Raw genomic sequence first — 17,110 nt, forward strand, 5'->3', positions numbered from 1 at the left:
AAACATTACTATGGATTTCATTACTAAATTGCCAAGGACTACAAGTGGTTATGATACTATTTGGGTAATAGTCGATCGTCTCACCAAGTCAGCACACTTTCTGCCAATGAGAGAAGATGATAAAATGGAGAAGTTAGCATGACTATACTTGAAGGAAGTTATCTCCAGACATGGAATACCAGTCTCTATTATCTCTGATAGGGATGGCAGATTTGTTTCAAGATTCTAGCAGACTTTGCAACAAGCATTGGGGACTCGTTTAGACATGTTTACTGCCTATCATCTACAAACTGATGGGCAGAGTGAAAGGACGATACAAACGCTTGAAGACATGCTACGAGCATGTATTATTGATTTTAGAAACAGTTGGGATCGACACCTACCATTAGCGGAGTTTTCCTACAACAACAGTTACCACTCGTGTATTGAGATGGCACCGTTTGAGGCATTTTATGGTAGAAAGTACAAGTCTCCAATTTGTTGGAGTGAAGTTGGGGATAGACAAATTACGGGTCCAAAAATTATCAAAGAAACCACAGAGAAAATCATTCAAATTAAACAACGGTTGAAAACCGCCCAAAGTCGACAAAAGAGCTACGCGTACATTAAAAGAAAGATATAGAATTTTAAATTGGAGAGATGGTCATGCTTAAGGTTTCACCTTGGATAGGTGTTGTTTGATTTGGTAAAAGGGGGAAACTAAATCCAAGGTACATTGAACCATTCAAGATAATAGAACGTGCCGGACCAGTAGTCTACCGACTCGAATTACCTCAACAACTTGCCAATGTACATAACACCTTCCACATTTTGAATTGGAAGAAATGCTTTGCTAAGGAAGATCTCACCATTCCTTTAGATGAAATTAAAATCAACGAAAAACTACAATTCGTTGAAGAACCCGTCGAAATAATGGATCGTGAGGTTAAAAGACTCAAGCAAAACAAGATACCGATCGTTAAGGTTTGATGGAATGCTCGTAGAGGACCCAAGTTCACCTGGGAGCATGAAGATCAGATGAAGCTGAAATACCCGCACCTATTTCTAGAAGATGCGTCAACACCTCCAACCGCTTAAAAATTTCTGGATGAAATTAATTTAACGGGTAGGTACTGTAGTGACCCGAACTTTTCCATGTTTATATATAGTAAATGAAATTGATATTTACATGATTAAATGTTTCCAACATGTTAAGCAATCAAACTTGTTAAGAATTGATTAATTGAAATGAGTTATGTAGTCAATTGATCATCCAAATTGTTCGGCGATTCACGAACGTTAAAACTTGTAAAAAACAACATGAATATATATATATATATATATATATATATATATATATATATATATATATATATATATATATATATTTAACATGATATTATGATGAGTAAGTATCTCACCAAGTACATTAGCAATGAGTTATATACATAAAATGAGTGTAGTGAATTAAGAAACTCGAAACGATATATATATAACGACTATCGTTATAACAACGTCTTACTAAATACATATTTATCATGTTAAGATACTAATACACTATGTTTAAATTGATGAAATGATAATTAAATATATCATTAAATGTATTAACAATGAACTATATATGTGAAAACAAGACTACTAACATAAGGATTTTGAAACAAGCTATATACGTAACGATTATCATTGTAACGACGTTTTAATAGATATATATATATATATATATACATATATATATATATATATATATATATATATATATATACATATATATATACATATATATATATATACATATATATATATATATATACATATATATATATATATATATATATATACATATATATATATATATATATATACATATATATATATATATACATATATATATATATATATATATATATATATATATATATATATATATATATATATATATATATATATATATATATATATGATATTTAGAAATATTAACATGTTAACATAACAATTTAACATCTCATTTAAGTGTAATAACAATGGATCAATTACATTTAACAAGATCGTTAACTTAAAGGTTTCGAAACAACACTTACATGTAACGACTAACGTTGACTTAACGACTCAGTTAAATGTATATACATGTAGTGTATTAAGATGTATTAATACACTTTTGGAAGGCTTCAAGACACATATCAAAGTACTTCTACTTATCAAAGTTGGTCACAATTACATTCTCACTCGTTTTCATCAACAATTTTACTCGGATCCATCCGTATTCGTACTCGTACAATACACAACTTCTAGATGTATTTACTATTGGTATATACACTCCAATGATCAGCTCTTAGCAACCCTTGTGAGTCACCAAGACATGTGGGAACCATCATTTAAAATCTAGCATGAATGATTACACTAAAAATCAAATTAATGGAGCCTATATGGTGATGCTTAAGTTCACATGAATTAGAGGACTTACAAACACATTTCCATTTCAATTTTCTTGAATCAAATTAGTCTCTCTCAATTCCTCTCTTAGTGTTCTAAGTGTTCTTCATCATCTTCATCAAAAACTACAACAATCTAGCTCATAAATCTATACATAAACCAACTTACAAAACAATAACTCAAGAACACATCAAGAATACTTCCAAGTTTGCTAGCTTACTTCCAATCTTGCATATCCATTTTTGTGATCATCCAACCTCAAGAAATCCTTGTTAATTATAGTAGGATATCATTCTAATCCAAGGTAATACTCATATTCAAACTTTGATTCAATTTCTATAACTATAACTATCTTAATTCGAGTGATAAACTTACTTGAACTTGTTTTCGTGTCATGATTCTACTTCAAGAACTTTCAAGCCATCCGAGAATCCTTTGAAGTTAAATCATTTCTTGTCACTTCTAGTAGGTTTACCTACTATATTTGAGGTAGTAATGATGTTTATAACATCATTCGATTCATATATATATATAACTATCTTATTCGAAGATTTGAACTTGTAATCACTAGAACATAGTTTAGTTAATTCTAAACTTGTTCGCAAACAAAGTTAATCCTTCTAACTTAACTTTTAAAATCAACTAAACACATGTTCTATATCTATATGATATGCTAACTTAATGATTTAAAACCCGGAAACACGAAGAACACCGTAAAACCGGGCATACGCCGTCGTAGTGAAACCGGGGGCTGTTTTGGATTGGATAATTAAAAACTATGATAAACTTTGATTTAAAAGTTGTTCTTCTTGTTAAAATGATTTTTCTTATGAACATAAAACTATATCCAAAAATAATGGTTAAACTCAAAGTGGAAGTATGTTTTTCAAAATGGTCATCAAGACGTCGTTCTTTCGACTGAAATGACTACCTCTTACAAAAACGACTTGTAACTTTTATTTCCCACAATAAACTTATACTTTTTCTGTTTATATTCATAAATTTCAGTTCATTATGAAACCATAGCAACTTGATTCACTCAAAACGGATTTAAAACGAAGAAGTTATGGGTAAAACAAAATTGGTTAAAAATGGTTAATTTGACTACGGGATGATTTTACAAAAATCTGTATTAACCATATCCTAACTAACTTATATTCTATTATGCATGTATTCTAACGTATATTATGTAAACTTGATAGACCATAGACACGTATACAATGTTTTGACATATCATATCGAAGTCATCTATATATATTATTTAGAACAACCATAGACACTGTATATGCGGTAATGATCTAGTTAACTATACAGGGTTGAGGTTGATTCCAAAAAAATATATATACTTTGAGTTGTGATCAAGCCTGAGACTTGTATACATTGGGTCATGGATTGATTCAAGATAATATATATTGATTTATTTATGTACTACTAACTGTGGACAATTAATTGTAGACTACAATGTTGGACTGTGAACTTAACTAACTTAAATCATTAAAACATAATAGAATATGGTATGAATATATTTCGATAATACTATAATATATATGTATATATTTGTTATAGGTTCGTGAATCGACCAGTGGTCAAGTCTAATTCTCGACGAATTAAGAATCTGTGAAAGTGTGTTATAGTCCCACTTTTAATATATCTTTTTGAGATGAGAATACATGCAGTTTATAAATGTTTTACAAAACAGGCACAAGTAATGGAAACTACATTCTATGTTGAATTGCTATACCGGATATCGCCCTTGTTGAACTTGGTAACCCATGAATTAGTGTTTATTATAATTGCCACTAATTGACGCGAATCTTAAAGGTAGATCTACGGGCTTTGACACGCCCCAGTCAGAGATTTTGAACTGCTTTAATACTTCAATTTTTCTCTATAGACGAGGGGTTCTGTTTTGGGGATATTCTAGATGCATTTTGTTAATGTCGGTTACCAGGTGTTCAAACATATGAACGATTTTATACGGTTGGATATTTATGAAAAGTGAAATCTTGTGGCCTATTATTATGAATTGATAACATATAGGTTAAACCTATAACTCACCAACATTTTTGTTGACGTTTTAATCATTTTTATTCTCAGGTGATTATTAAGAAGCTTCCGTTGTTGCATGCTAAATAAAGACAGGAATTGGAGTCTACATGCTTGTATAATATTGTTTAAAAACTGCATTCGGAGAATTTAATCGATGTATAATATTATTGTAAACCATTATGTAATCGTCATGTGTAATCGTCGTTTGTTTTTAAAATCGAATGCAGTCTTCGAAAAATGTCCCATATAGAGGTCAAAACCTCTCAACGAAATCAGTTAATATGAAACGTTTATAATCAATATGAACGGGACATTTCATCGCGCCCGAATAATAACTTTGGAGAATACGGTGCAAAACTTACAAGCACCAACAGCAGAACCGATAGCACCAGTACCACCAACAACAACATCCGCATTTCAAGCCTCAACATTACACGCCTCAACCTCACAATTTGTACCTCGAGTATAATCATCGTTCTACGTATCGTTCTACATCATTATCATCGTTATACATGGCGATTATGTAACCTCTAATGTTTTAGAGATTATGTATTCTAGATCTAATGGTAAATTAAATGAGATTAATATCATATTGACTCATTAAATCCATGATTACATCTGAAGAAAATATATATGTATATATATTTTCATAAAGATTGTAATTAAAAGATCTTTTGTACAAACTGTTAATGGTGAAAATATTTTAACGGGTAGGTAATACCCGAGGAATATTTAGTTTTCACATTAATAAGTTACACTGTACATTCTTCAATTCAGATTCAGCAGTCATTAACAATATTGCCCAAATCTACACATATACGTATCCGTTCACTAAAGAACAACTATCTTAATTCAAATTCAATTTCATATTCGGATTTTGACCGATCAGAATCTAAGTCAAGATTTGACAAGTGGCATAATGAAGAAAATAATGAATAAAATAAAATTGATTAGTAACCAAATAAATAACTACGTAAAATTTCTTCTAATCTTAAATATTTTAAATTCTAAGATTATATGTTGGACTATTGGACTACTGGACTACTAACATTGGACTACTAACCTTGAATAATAAAAAAAAAAATTAAAAGAGTAGGAAATATTAATTAGAACACATTTTGATTTAAAATATCGTTAATAAGTTACATCTTCCACAATTAAACATTTCTTTAAGTTACCACTTGATTTCATCTTAAACAATCATATATATCTTGATGATTACAACCTGCGTTCAAACCCTTCGAAATTCTTGAAAACACCTCGGATTGATAACCGATGATTCAGATATGGTAGCATAAATGCAGAGGAAACAGCAAAATTGTAGATGGTCTAAATGGCCAAAAGTTTGATAATAAATAATGGAATGTTGGGAACGCTCGATAGAAAATTTGGTACTGAAAAACGGATTGAGGTAACCATGAAGGAGACAAAGGACAAATACAAGGACTAAACCCTATATTCAAAGAATCTAGGTAATTCTGGATCCGATGAAATTTTTAGAGAATATCTTGCTCCGAAGTCATGTTAAAATCCTGCGGAAAATTTTTCTTCATCAACTTTCGAACTTAGAAATTCCAAAATATCATTATAAATATCCTCAATATTTCTGAAGATACATTCAAAAATATTATTGTCCGAAATTATTTATCTCCTCGTGCTATCTATGTTACATCATAAAAGAAACTATTTTAGTTTCTATCCTTCTGTAAAATTTGAGTTTAAATTATGAATGTTTCTGGAGTAGTGTTGGGAATTGAAGCATGAATTAGTATAATATAATGACGCCCGGCCAACGTGGTTATATTACAGTAAGTCATGTTGAGTTTCTAATGGGACGTGATGATGGTTCACAGATCACACCCTCATCATGTGCCATGTTACATAACCCTTTCATTCTACTTAACCTCTAAACATATCAAGAAAAATATTCTCTTGATGGCTCTGTCTTTTCTGTAACTTCTGGTAATTTAACAAATCAAATCGTGCTACTACCTTTTTCTTCCTCCTTATAATCTTAGTTATGTTCTTTCGAACTTCATACCTACAAACAGAGACGTCTTGATCGCTTTACTTAAGGTCGGGAAGAGAAAACAAAAGCATAGAGCTTCAAAAATATAAATAAGAGTATAAATCACAGCAAATAGAGAGATCATTAACCATGAATGTCAATAAATATAGAAAGACATATGCAAGGAAGGATTATGGAAACCACCAACCCAAGAGCATTGTAGAATAAAAATATTCTTCTGGTGGAAGATAGTGAAGGTTTTTCGTATGCCCAAGAGATATATCTAATTAATGTGGCTAATATGTTATGATCCAAGTCAGGTCATACCCAATAACAAGCTTACCGACACTTTACAAGTATTTGATCTTAACGGTTGGATCGTTAAATAAATACACGACACTTGGATTTTAGAAAATCGGTTTTCTAAAATAATATCACTTGAGATAAATTATTTGGATAATTTATATATAATTGTTTATAAGTTTAAATGATTATATTGTGTTATATTTTATAAAAGGTTTATAAAATATAAAAGTAACAAAACAATTACATGTTTTATATATGTATATAACATGTTTATATATTTATTAAGACATTGTTTTATAAAATAAGTGGGCAGATTTTGGGTCTCCTAGACACTCACATGCTTGTCTTATTTTGTTGCTTTTAAAACTACACAAGTCCTTAGGTGCATGGGCAACTCTTGGACCAAAGTTTGTGATAATGCTAAAAATGAACATATATTTCATAGCATTATTCCTCAAGAAAGACAAGCTTTTAGTTGCAATTGTTCTATTTACAAGTGATATTCGTTTAAATAATAAAAGGTGAAGACCAAAGACAGATTCGACGAATTGAAGACACAAACGACCAAAAAGCTCAAAACTACAAAGTACAATAAAAGAGGTTCCAATTATTGATAAGAAACGTCTCAAAATTACAAGAGTACAAGATTCAAAACGCAAAGTACAAGATATTAAATTATACGCAAGGACGTTCGAAAATCCGGAACCGGGACCAGAGTCAACTCTCAACGCTCGACGCAACGGACTAAAAATTACAAATCAACGGAGTACAAGAAGGGCAAAGCTTTTGTAGACTTTTGAGCCTCCCCAGCTGGCCATGCGATCGCATGAGCCTGAAGGGCAAAGCTCATGTGATCGCATGAGCACCTTTTCCAGCCCACATGCCCTATAAAAACGAGTGTTTGGTTCATCAATATCCATATATCAATCTCTCTATCTATATGTAAACATATATATATATATATATATATATATATATATATATATATATATATATATATATATATATATATATATATATATATTTTAAATTTAATTTTAATTTTAAATTCTAATAATAAGGGTATGTTAGCGAATGTTGTAAGGGTGTAAGTCGAAATTCTGTCCGTGTAATGCTACGCTATTTTTAATCATTGTAAGTTATGTTCAACCTTTTTACATTAATGTCTCGTAGCTAAGTTATTATTATGCTTATTTAAATCGAAGTAATCATGATGTTGGGCTAATTACTAAAATTGGGTAATTGGGCTTTGTACCATAATTGGGGTTTGGACAAAAGAACGACACTTGTGGAAATTAGACTATGGGCTATTAATGGGCTTTATATTTGTTTAACTAAATGATAGTTTGTTAATTTTAATATAAAGATTTACAATTGGACGTCCCTATAAATAACCATATACACTCGATCGGACACGATGGGTGGGGTATTTATATGTACGAATAATCGTTCATTTAACCGGACACGGAAATGGATTAATAGTCACTAGAATTATTAAAACAGGGGTGTAATTATATACAAGGACACTTGGTGTAATTGTTAACAAAGTATTAAAACATTGGGTTACACGCAGTCGATATCCAGGTGTAATTATTAAACAAAGTATTAAAATCTTTTTACAGTTTAAGTCCCCAATTAATTGGAATATTTGACTTCGGGTATAAAGATAATTTGACGAGGATACTCGCACCTTAAATTTATGACCGATGGACTGTTATGGACAAAAACCAGACGGACATATTAAATAATCCAGGACAAAGGACAATTAACCCATGGGCATAAAACTAAAATCAACACGTCAAACATCATGATTACGGAAGTTTAAATAAGCATAATTCTTTTATTTCATATTTAATTTCCTTTATTTTATATTTAATTGCACTTTTAATTATCGCACTTTTATTTATTGATATTGTATTTAATTGCACTTTTAATTATCGTACTTTTTAATTATTGCAATTTTATTTTATCGCACTTTTATTTATCGCAATTTCCTTATCGTTATTTACTTTACGCTTTAAATTAAGTTATATTTATTTTTATTATTTTACATTAGGTTTTAACTGCGACTAAAGTTTTTTTAAAATCGACAAACCGGTCATTAAACGGTAAAAATCCCCTTTTATAATAATAATATTACTTATTTATATATCTGTATTTTTATAAATTAAAACTAATATAGCGTTAAGCTTTGTTTAAAGATTTTTCCCTGTGGAACGAACCGGACTTACTAAAAACTACACTACTGTACGATTAGGTACACTGCCTATAAGTGTTGTAGCAAGGTTTAAGTATATTCATTCTATAAATAAATAAATATCTTGTGTAAAATTGTATCGTATTTAATAGTATTTAGTTGTAAAAATAAAGCTATTTCATATACACCTCGCATAACATCAAGTATTTTTGACGCCACTGCCGGGGACTTAAAATCTAGCTTAAAAGCCGGAAGCGCAACGCTAAATATATATAAAAAAAAGATTTTTATTTTTAGTTTACTTTTATAAAAAATTACACTTTTGTAAAAATACGTTTTAAATATTCAAAAATATAAAAAGAAAAACAAAAATATAAATATTTTTAAGAGTTTGTTAAATATATAAGTTTTATAAAGTTTCTTTATTTTTATTTTAGTTTGTAAAAATATAAATTTTATTTAAATATTTTGTAATTATATAAATATTTAAAACAGAATTTAAAATAATAAAAAAAAACTCTCGTGCCTGCTACTGTAGCAGCCCGTAACCTGGCCCAAAATCTTGGCTCATGCGATCGCATGAGATCATCTGACACGCCACAGTTTACCCTAATTCAGCATTTATTACGGGTATTATTTATTATTATTAATTTAAAACCCTAATTAGGTTTTTAATATTTAATTAGTTAGTTTAGATTTTAATTAATTTATGTATTTAGGTTAATTAGTTTAAATAATTTATAAAATTAATACTTTTATAAAATAAATAATATAAAAATAATATTTTTATAAAAATTGTACTTTTTACAACTTTTAGTTTATTTTTATATTTTGTCCCTTTTTATTCGTTTTTAGCGTAATTTTTGTATTTTTCGTTCATTTTTAGTTTTAAGTTCTAGTATTTTGCCGTAGCTTATTTTTATTTCTAGATTTTTAGGCTTTGCCGTAAAATCCCTTAAGTGCTTTCTCTTTAGAATAAGATCTAGGTGCTTTAAGAATTTTGCGACGCCTTTTTAAGTTTTAGTACCTTTTTAAGTTATTGCCATTTGAGATATAGTTTTTCTTTTAAGCTTTAATATTTTTAGACGCAACTTTTATTTTTTTAGTTTTTAGTTCCTTTTTAAGTTTTAACGCGCTACTTTCTTATTTTTATTTTTCGACGCCTTTTACCTATGTATCAATTATCACTCCAATTAGTAATCTCAATTTGCAATTTTAATTTTAAGTTAGTGATAGTAATAAGGTTGGGTTAGTCGAGTGTTTTAAAGTTTTATAAGTCACTCTTTTTCTTTCTTATTTTTCGACGCCTTATATTTATTTATTTTTTCAACCCTTTTCTTTTTCGACCTTTTTCGACGCGCTCTTTTTCTTTCTTATTTCTCGTCATTCTAGTTTTTAGGACTTAGAATTTTCTCTATTTCTTAGCTAAAACTTCTTAAAATTACGAAAATTTATTTTAAGTGATTAAATTGATAGACATCAAAATTTTCTGGTTCGTAGTAATAGTTGGATTCGTACGTGGACCGGGTTATTGGAGCCAAACAGTACTCAATTATATTGAGACCAAACGAATCCTGCCCCTCTGCTGCATCTTTTGGCTATTCGAAACGTGGGCAAAATCAAAAAAGTCTATTAATTGGATAACTTATATAATTTTTCTTTCTTTTTAAAAACTAATATGATATTCAGTGAATGCACCGAGCAAGACGTTCACCACCTTTTGTACGTTCACCACCTGTAACTCGATCAAGACATCTAGCAAATATTGCCGCCGTTGATTTTTCTTTAGAATCGCCATCCAGTCGACCAAGTACTCCAATTCAAATTTCCGATAATCCATTTTTTGAACCCGACCTGACAATTGAGAATCCGGAGAATATTCAGGGACGATTCATAGATCCTGAACCTTTAATTTTTCCTCCGAAACCACCAATCATTCAAACAGAGATTGTTGAGGAACGAACCATTAAATCAGAATCCTCTAGTGATTCAGATTCAACAAATTCAATCATGGAAAATCTGGAACCTTTAAGTATGGAAGACCGAATGAGAGCTAAACGCACTGGCCAAGGTCACGCAATTACTCATCCTGACATTAATGCGCCAGATTATGAAATCAAAGAACAAATTCTACACATGGTGACTAATCAATGCCAATTTAGTGGTGCGCCGAAGGAAGATCCAAATGAACATCTTCGTACCTTTAATAGGATCTGCACACTATTTAAAATAAGAGAAGTTGAGGATGAACAGATATATCTCATGTTATTTCCCTGGACTTTAAAGGGAGAAGCCAAAGATTGGTTGGAATTGTTACTTGAAGGGGCGATCGATACATGGGATGTTTTAGTTGAAAAATTTCTTAAACAATTCTTTCCGGCATCTAAAGCCGTAAGACTTCAAGGAGAAATTGTTACGTTCACACAGAAACCAAATGAAACTCTATATGAGGCGTGGACTAGATTTGGAAAGTTATTAAGAGGATGTCCGCAACATGGTTTAGACACCTGTCAAATAGTACAAATATTCTTCCAAGGATGCGACATCACTACAAGGAAAGACATCGATATAGCAGCTGGTGGTTCTATTATGAAGAAAACCGAAACTGATGCTTACAAAATTATTGATAACACTGCTTCCCACTCACATGAGTGGCACCAAGAAAAAGATATCGTTAGATCATCTAAAGCAGCTAGAGCCGACTCTAGCCATGACTTAGATTCCATTTTCGCAAAGATAGATGCTGTCGAGAGACGAATGGAAAAGATGACTAAGGATATACACTCAATACGAATTAGTTGTGAGCAGTGTGGAGGACCACATTTGACAAAAGATTGTCTCAACATTGAACTAACAATGGAACAAAGAGAGAATGTTTCATATCTAAACCAAAGGCCTGGAAATAATTATCAGAATAATTATCAACCGCCAAGACCAATTTACAATCAAAACCAGAATTATAACCGAAATGTTCCATACAACAACCAACAAGGTCCAAGTAATCAACAAGTATCCAATAATACTTACAATCAGCAAAGACCTAATTTTCAAAACAAACCACCACAAACCGATGATAAAAAGCCAAATTTAGAAGATATGATGACGAAGCTAGTTGAAACTCAAACGCAGTTTTTCACATCTCAAAAACAAACCAATGAACAAAATACTCAAGCATTTAGAAATCAACAAGCTTCTATTCAAAATTTGGAACAAGAAGTAAGTAACCTAGCAAGGTTAATAGGTGAAAGAAAACCGGGAAGTTTACCTAGTAATACAAATGCTAACCCTCGAAATGAAACAGCTAAAGCCATTACCACAAGAAGTGGTACAACACTTAAACCACCTGAAATACCTGTAATTTCTAAGGAAGCTATTCCTACTCCACAAGAACCATAACCTGAACAAGATAAGGAAAAAGAATCGGTAGTTGAAAAGGTTAATGAAGATAACACAGTTAAGGCTAAACCTTATGTTAAACCATACCAACCACCACTTCCTTACCCGAGTAAAATGAAAAAAGAGAAACTTGAAGCCGAGCAATCCAAATTCTTGGATATGTTTAAACAGATAAATGTAAATCTTCCTTTCATTGATGTGATTTCAGGAATACCTAGATATGCTAAATTCTTGAAAGATCTGATCACGAATAGGAAGAAAATGGAAGAACTCTCGGCCGTTACTATGAATGCTAATTGTTCAGCAGTGCTGTTGAATAAGATACCAGAAAAACTATCAGATAAAGGAAGTTTCACAATTCCATGTTTTCTGGGTAGTCTTAGTTCAATAGAAGCATTGGCAGACTTAGGTGCTAGTATAAATTTAATGCCGTATTCACTATACACTAAACTAGACCTTGGAGAATTAAAACCAACACGCATAAGCATACAACTAGCCGATCGATCAATAAAATATCCTAGAGGGATAATGGAGAACATGCTAGTTAAAGTTGGTACTTTAGTATTTCCAGTAGATTTTGTTGTTCTGGACATGGAAGAAGATTCTCAAGTTCCCCTCATATTAGAAAGACCATTCTTAAATACGGCTAAAGCAATGATAGACGTGTTCGGTAAGAAACTGACCCTAAGTATAGAGGACGAGAGTGTTACCTTTTCAGTTGATAGAGCAATGCAACAACCGCAATCTGCAGATGATACATGTTATTATATTCAAACTATAGATTCACATGCAGAATTGTTAGAAGAATTTCCAGAATTACAAGGAACAGGAGAATGTTCTTTAGGAGAAGGAACTGAACCAATTGATGAAACTGAAAGGTTAGCTACACTAATGGCTAATGGATATGAACCAACAACAGAAGAAATTCAAATGCTAAAAGAAGAAGACAGATATCGATATAAATCATCGATAGAAGAACCACCGACATTAGAGTTAAAGCCACTTCCAAATCATTTGGAATACGCTTATTTACATGGTGAATCTGAATTACCTGTAATAATATCATCTTCTCTTACTGAAAATGAGAAATCACAACTCATTTCTGTGTTGAAAGCTCATAAACCAGCCATTGCATGGAAGATTCATGATATAAAAGGAATAAGTCCTTCGTATTGCACACATAAAATCCTTATGGAAGAAGTCATAAAACGTATGTGCAACGCCAACGAAGACTAAATCCGAATATGCAAGATGTAGTTAAAAAAGAAATTATTAAACTGCTAGATGCAGGTTTAATTTATCCAATCTCTGATAGTCCATGGGTAAGCCCAGTTCAATGCGTGCCTAAGAAGGGTGGCATGACTGTCATTACAAATGAGAAAAATGAGCTTATTCCTACTAGGGCTGTAACAGGATGGCGTGTATGTATTGATTATAGAAAATTAAATGACGCCACCAGAAAAGATCACTTTCCCTTACCTTTTATTGATCAAATGTTGGAAAGATTAGCCGGAAACAGTTACTATTGTTTTCTTGATGGATTTTCCGGATATTTTCAAATTCCAATAGCACCCGAGGACCAAGAGAAAATCACATTCGCGTGCGCTTATGGTACTTTTGCTTACAAACGCATGCCATTTGGACTTTGTAACGCCCCTTCAACCTTTCAATGGTGCATGATAGCGATTTTTCACGACATGATAGAAGAATGCATGGAAGTTTTCATGGATGAATTTTCAGTCTTCGGTGATACATTTGAATCATGTTTAGTTAATCTAGAACAAATGCTTATTAGATACGAACAATCAAATCTAGTTCTTAATTGGGAGAAATGCCATTTCATGGTTAAAGAAGGCATCGTTCTTGGTCATAAAATCTCAAAGGAAGGAATTGAAGTGGATAGAGATAAAGTAGATGTAATCGCTAAACTTCCACATCCCACCAATGTTAGAGGAGTTAGGAGTTTTCTAGTGCATGCCGGTTTTTACCGACGTTTCATAAAAGATTTTTCTAAAATTGCCACTCCTATGAATAAACTCCTAGAAAAGGATGCTCCATTCATCTTTTTAGATGAATGTATCAAATCTTTAAATATTCTTAAAGAGAAACTCTCTAATGCGCCGATCATGATAACACCAAATTGGAATCTACCGTTTGAACTAATGTACGATGCAAGTGATTTTGCAATGGGAGCCGTTTTAGGACAAAGGATTGAAAAACGATTTCAACCTATATATTATGCTAGTAAGACGTTACAAGGAGCACAAATGAACTACACAACTACTGAAAAAGAACTCCTTGCTATTGTCTTTGCTTTTGACAAATTTCATTCATATTTCGTTCTAGCAAAAACGGTGGTCTATACCGACCATTCTGCTCTTAGATACCTATTTTCGAAACAAGATGCCAAACCAAGATTAATCCGTTGGATCTTACTCTTACAAGAATTCGATATTGAAATCCGAGATAAAAGAGGAGCAGAAAATCTCGCCGCTGATCATCTTTCTCGTCTTGAAAATCCCGAATTAGAAGTTCTAAATGAATCGGCCATACAAGACAACTTTCCTGATGAATATCTATTGAAGATAGATCATAATGAAATTCCATGGTTTGCAGACTACGCAAACTACTTAGTATGTGGATTCCTTGAAAAAGGATTATCGTACCAAAAATGAAAGAAATTCTTCAGTGATATAAAACACTATTTCTGGGAAGATCCACATTTGTTTAAAAGTTGTCCAGATGGAATAATACGCCGATGTGTATTCGGAGATGAATCTAGTAAAATCTTAAACCATTGTCACACAGGACCAACAGGAGGGCATTATGGGCCTCAACTAACAGCAAGAAAAGTTTATGATGCTGGATTCTATTGGCCTACAATTTACAAAGACGCACACCTTCTTTGCAAATCCTGTGATGCTTGTCAAAGGGCCGGAAAAATAAGTCAACGTGATGAAATGCCACAAAATGTAATTCAAGTATGTGAAGTATTTGACATTTGGGGTATTGACTTTATGGGTCCATTTCCAAAATCTCATAATAATCTCTACATTCTCATATCCATTGATTATGTATCTAAATGGGCGGAAGCACAAGCTCTCCCAACTAACGATGCACGAGTTGTAGTCAACTTTTTAAAACGTCTTTTTGCAAGGTTTGGAACACCGAAAGCTTTAATAAGTGATCGGGGAACTCATTTCTATAATAATCAACTTGAGAAAGTTCTTAAAAGATATGGAGTAACTCATAAAATCTCCACCGCATATCATCCCCAAACAATTGGACAAGTTGAAAATACCAACCGAGCTTTAAAACATATTCTAGAGAAAACCGTAGGATCAAATCCGAAGGAATGGTCCATTAAATTGGAGGATGCACTCTGGGCTTTTAGAACAGCCTACAAAACTCCAATTGGAACCACACCTTTTAGACTCGTTTATGGAAAAGCATGTCATCTTCCAGTAGAAATTGAACACAAAGCATTTTGGGCTTTGAAGACATGTAATCTTGATTTACATGAAGCTGAACGTCTACGGTTAAGTCAATTAAACGAATTAGAAAAATTAAGACATGAAGCATACGAAAATTCGTTAATCTATAAGGAAAGAACGAAGAAATGGCATGATAAAAGAATCAGAAGTTCAAAAGAATTTAAAGAAGGAGACAGAGTTCTTCTTTTCAATTCACGATTCAAGCTATTTCCTGGAAAAATTGAAATCAAGATGGTCTGGACCATTCATAGTCAAAAGAGTTTTCCCATACGGAACGATAGAATTAATAAATTCAAATGGGATTGAATTTAAAGTTAATGGTCATAGAGTTAAACACTACATAGATAGTCCGATGGAAGTCAACAACGAAGTTAATCACAATTTCGATACCACAGCTAACTAAGTGTGGGGAGAATCAAGTCTTTAAAGGATAATATGTATTTATGTTAGAGTTAGATTTTCTGTTTTCGTGTAGTTCTCAAAAATGGAACCCGAATGGTCTTTCTCTAGCAGACCCTAAAGAACTAGTCTTCTCCCCCCATTCTGAATTTTTATTTTTTTTAGGTTTTTACGAAATGAGGACTTCCTGTGAACTAAACCATGGTCTAATGCTACACGCTTTGATTACTAAACGTAATAATGACACACTTCCAAGTGAAATAGTATCATTAATCAGAGGTAAATTAGACGGAGTAAGAAAAGAATCTAGATGCGAAGATAATAAGTTACAATTTGGTAAAGGAAAATCAAAATCCGCAGCGAAAAGAAGAGCACGACACCTTGAAAAATGTCACAAATGCGGAAAATGGTCACACGAAGGTAAATGTTCAAATAATCAAACCTATTCAAACACTGAATTTGTTACTTTATGCAGAGATGGACCGTTCATATGTTTAGAAGAAAAAATGTTAAATGCTCGAGATTACGCCTATGTAGCCATGGAAAACCAATTAGTCCGACTATCTTATGAGTGGGCTAGAGCATATCACTAAGAATACTATCTCACAGGTAAGTTTGTACAGTTTTTATTTTTATTTTTATTTTTAACCTTTTGATAATAAACGCTAATTTGTTCGCTATAAAGTATTAAATTGGTATTCAATAAAATTAGGTCTTGCGACCAAAATTATTGATATCTTACAAAAATTTATTACATCACTGCGAAATTTAACGTTTATTCTTAAGGTATAAATATCTTTAATCAATCAACTCAAAATATTTCAAAAATTCGTCATGAGTTAAATTAGGTCA

This window comes from Rutidosis leptorrhynchoides, chromosome 11 (assembly GCF_046630445.1).
Source record: "Rutidosis leptorrhynchoides isolate AG116_Rl617_1_P2 chromosome 11, CSIRO_AGI_Rlap_v1, whole genome shotgun sequence".
Lineage (NCBI taxonomy): Eukaryota > Viridiplantae > Streptophyta > Magnoliopsida > Asterales > Asteraceae > Rutidosis > Rutidosis leptorrhynchoides.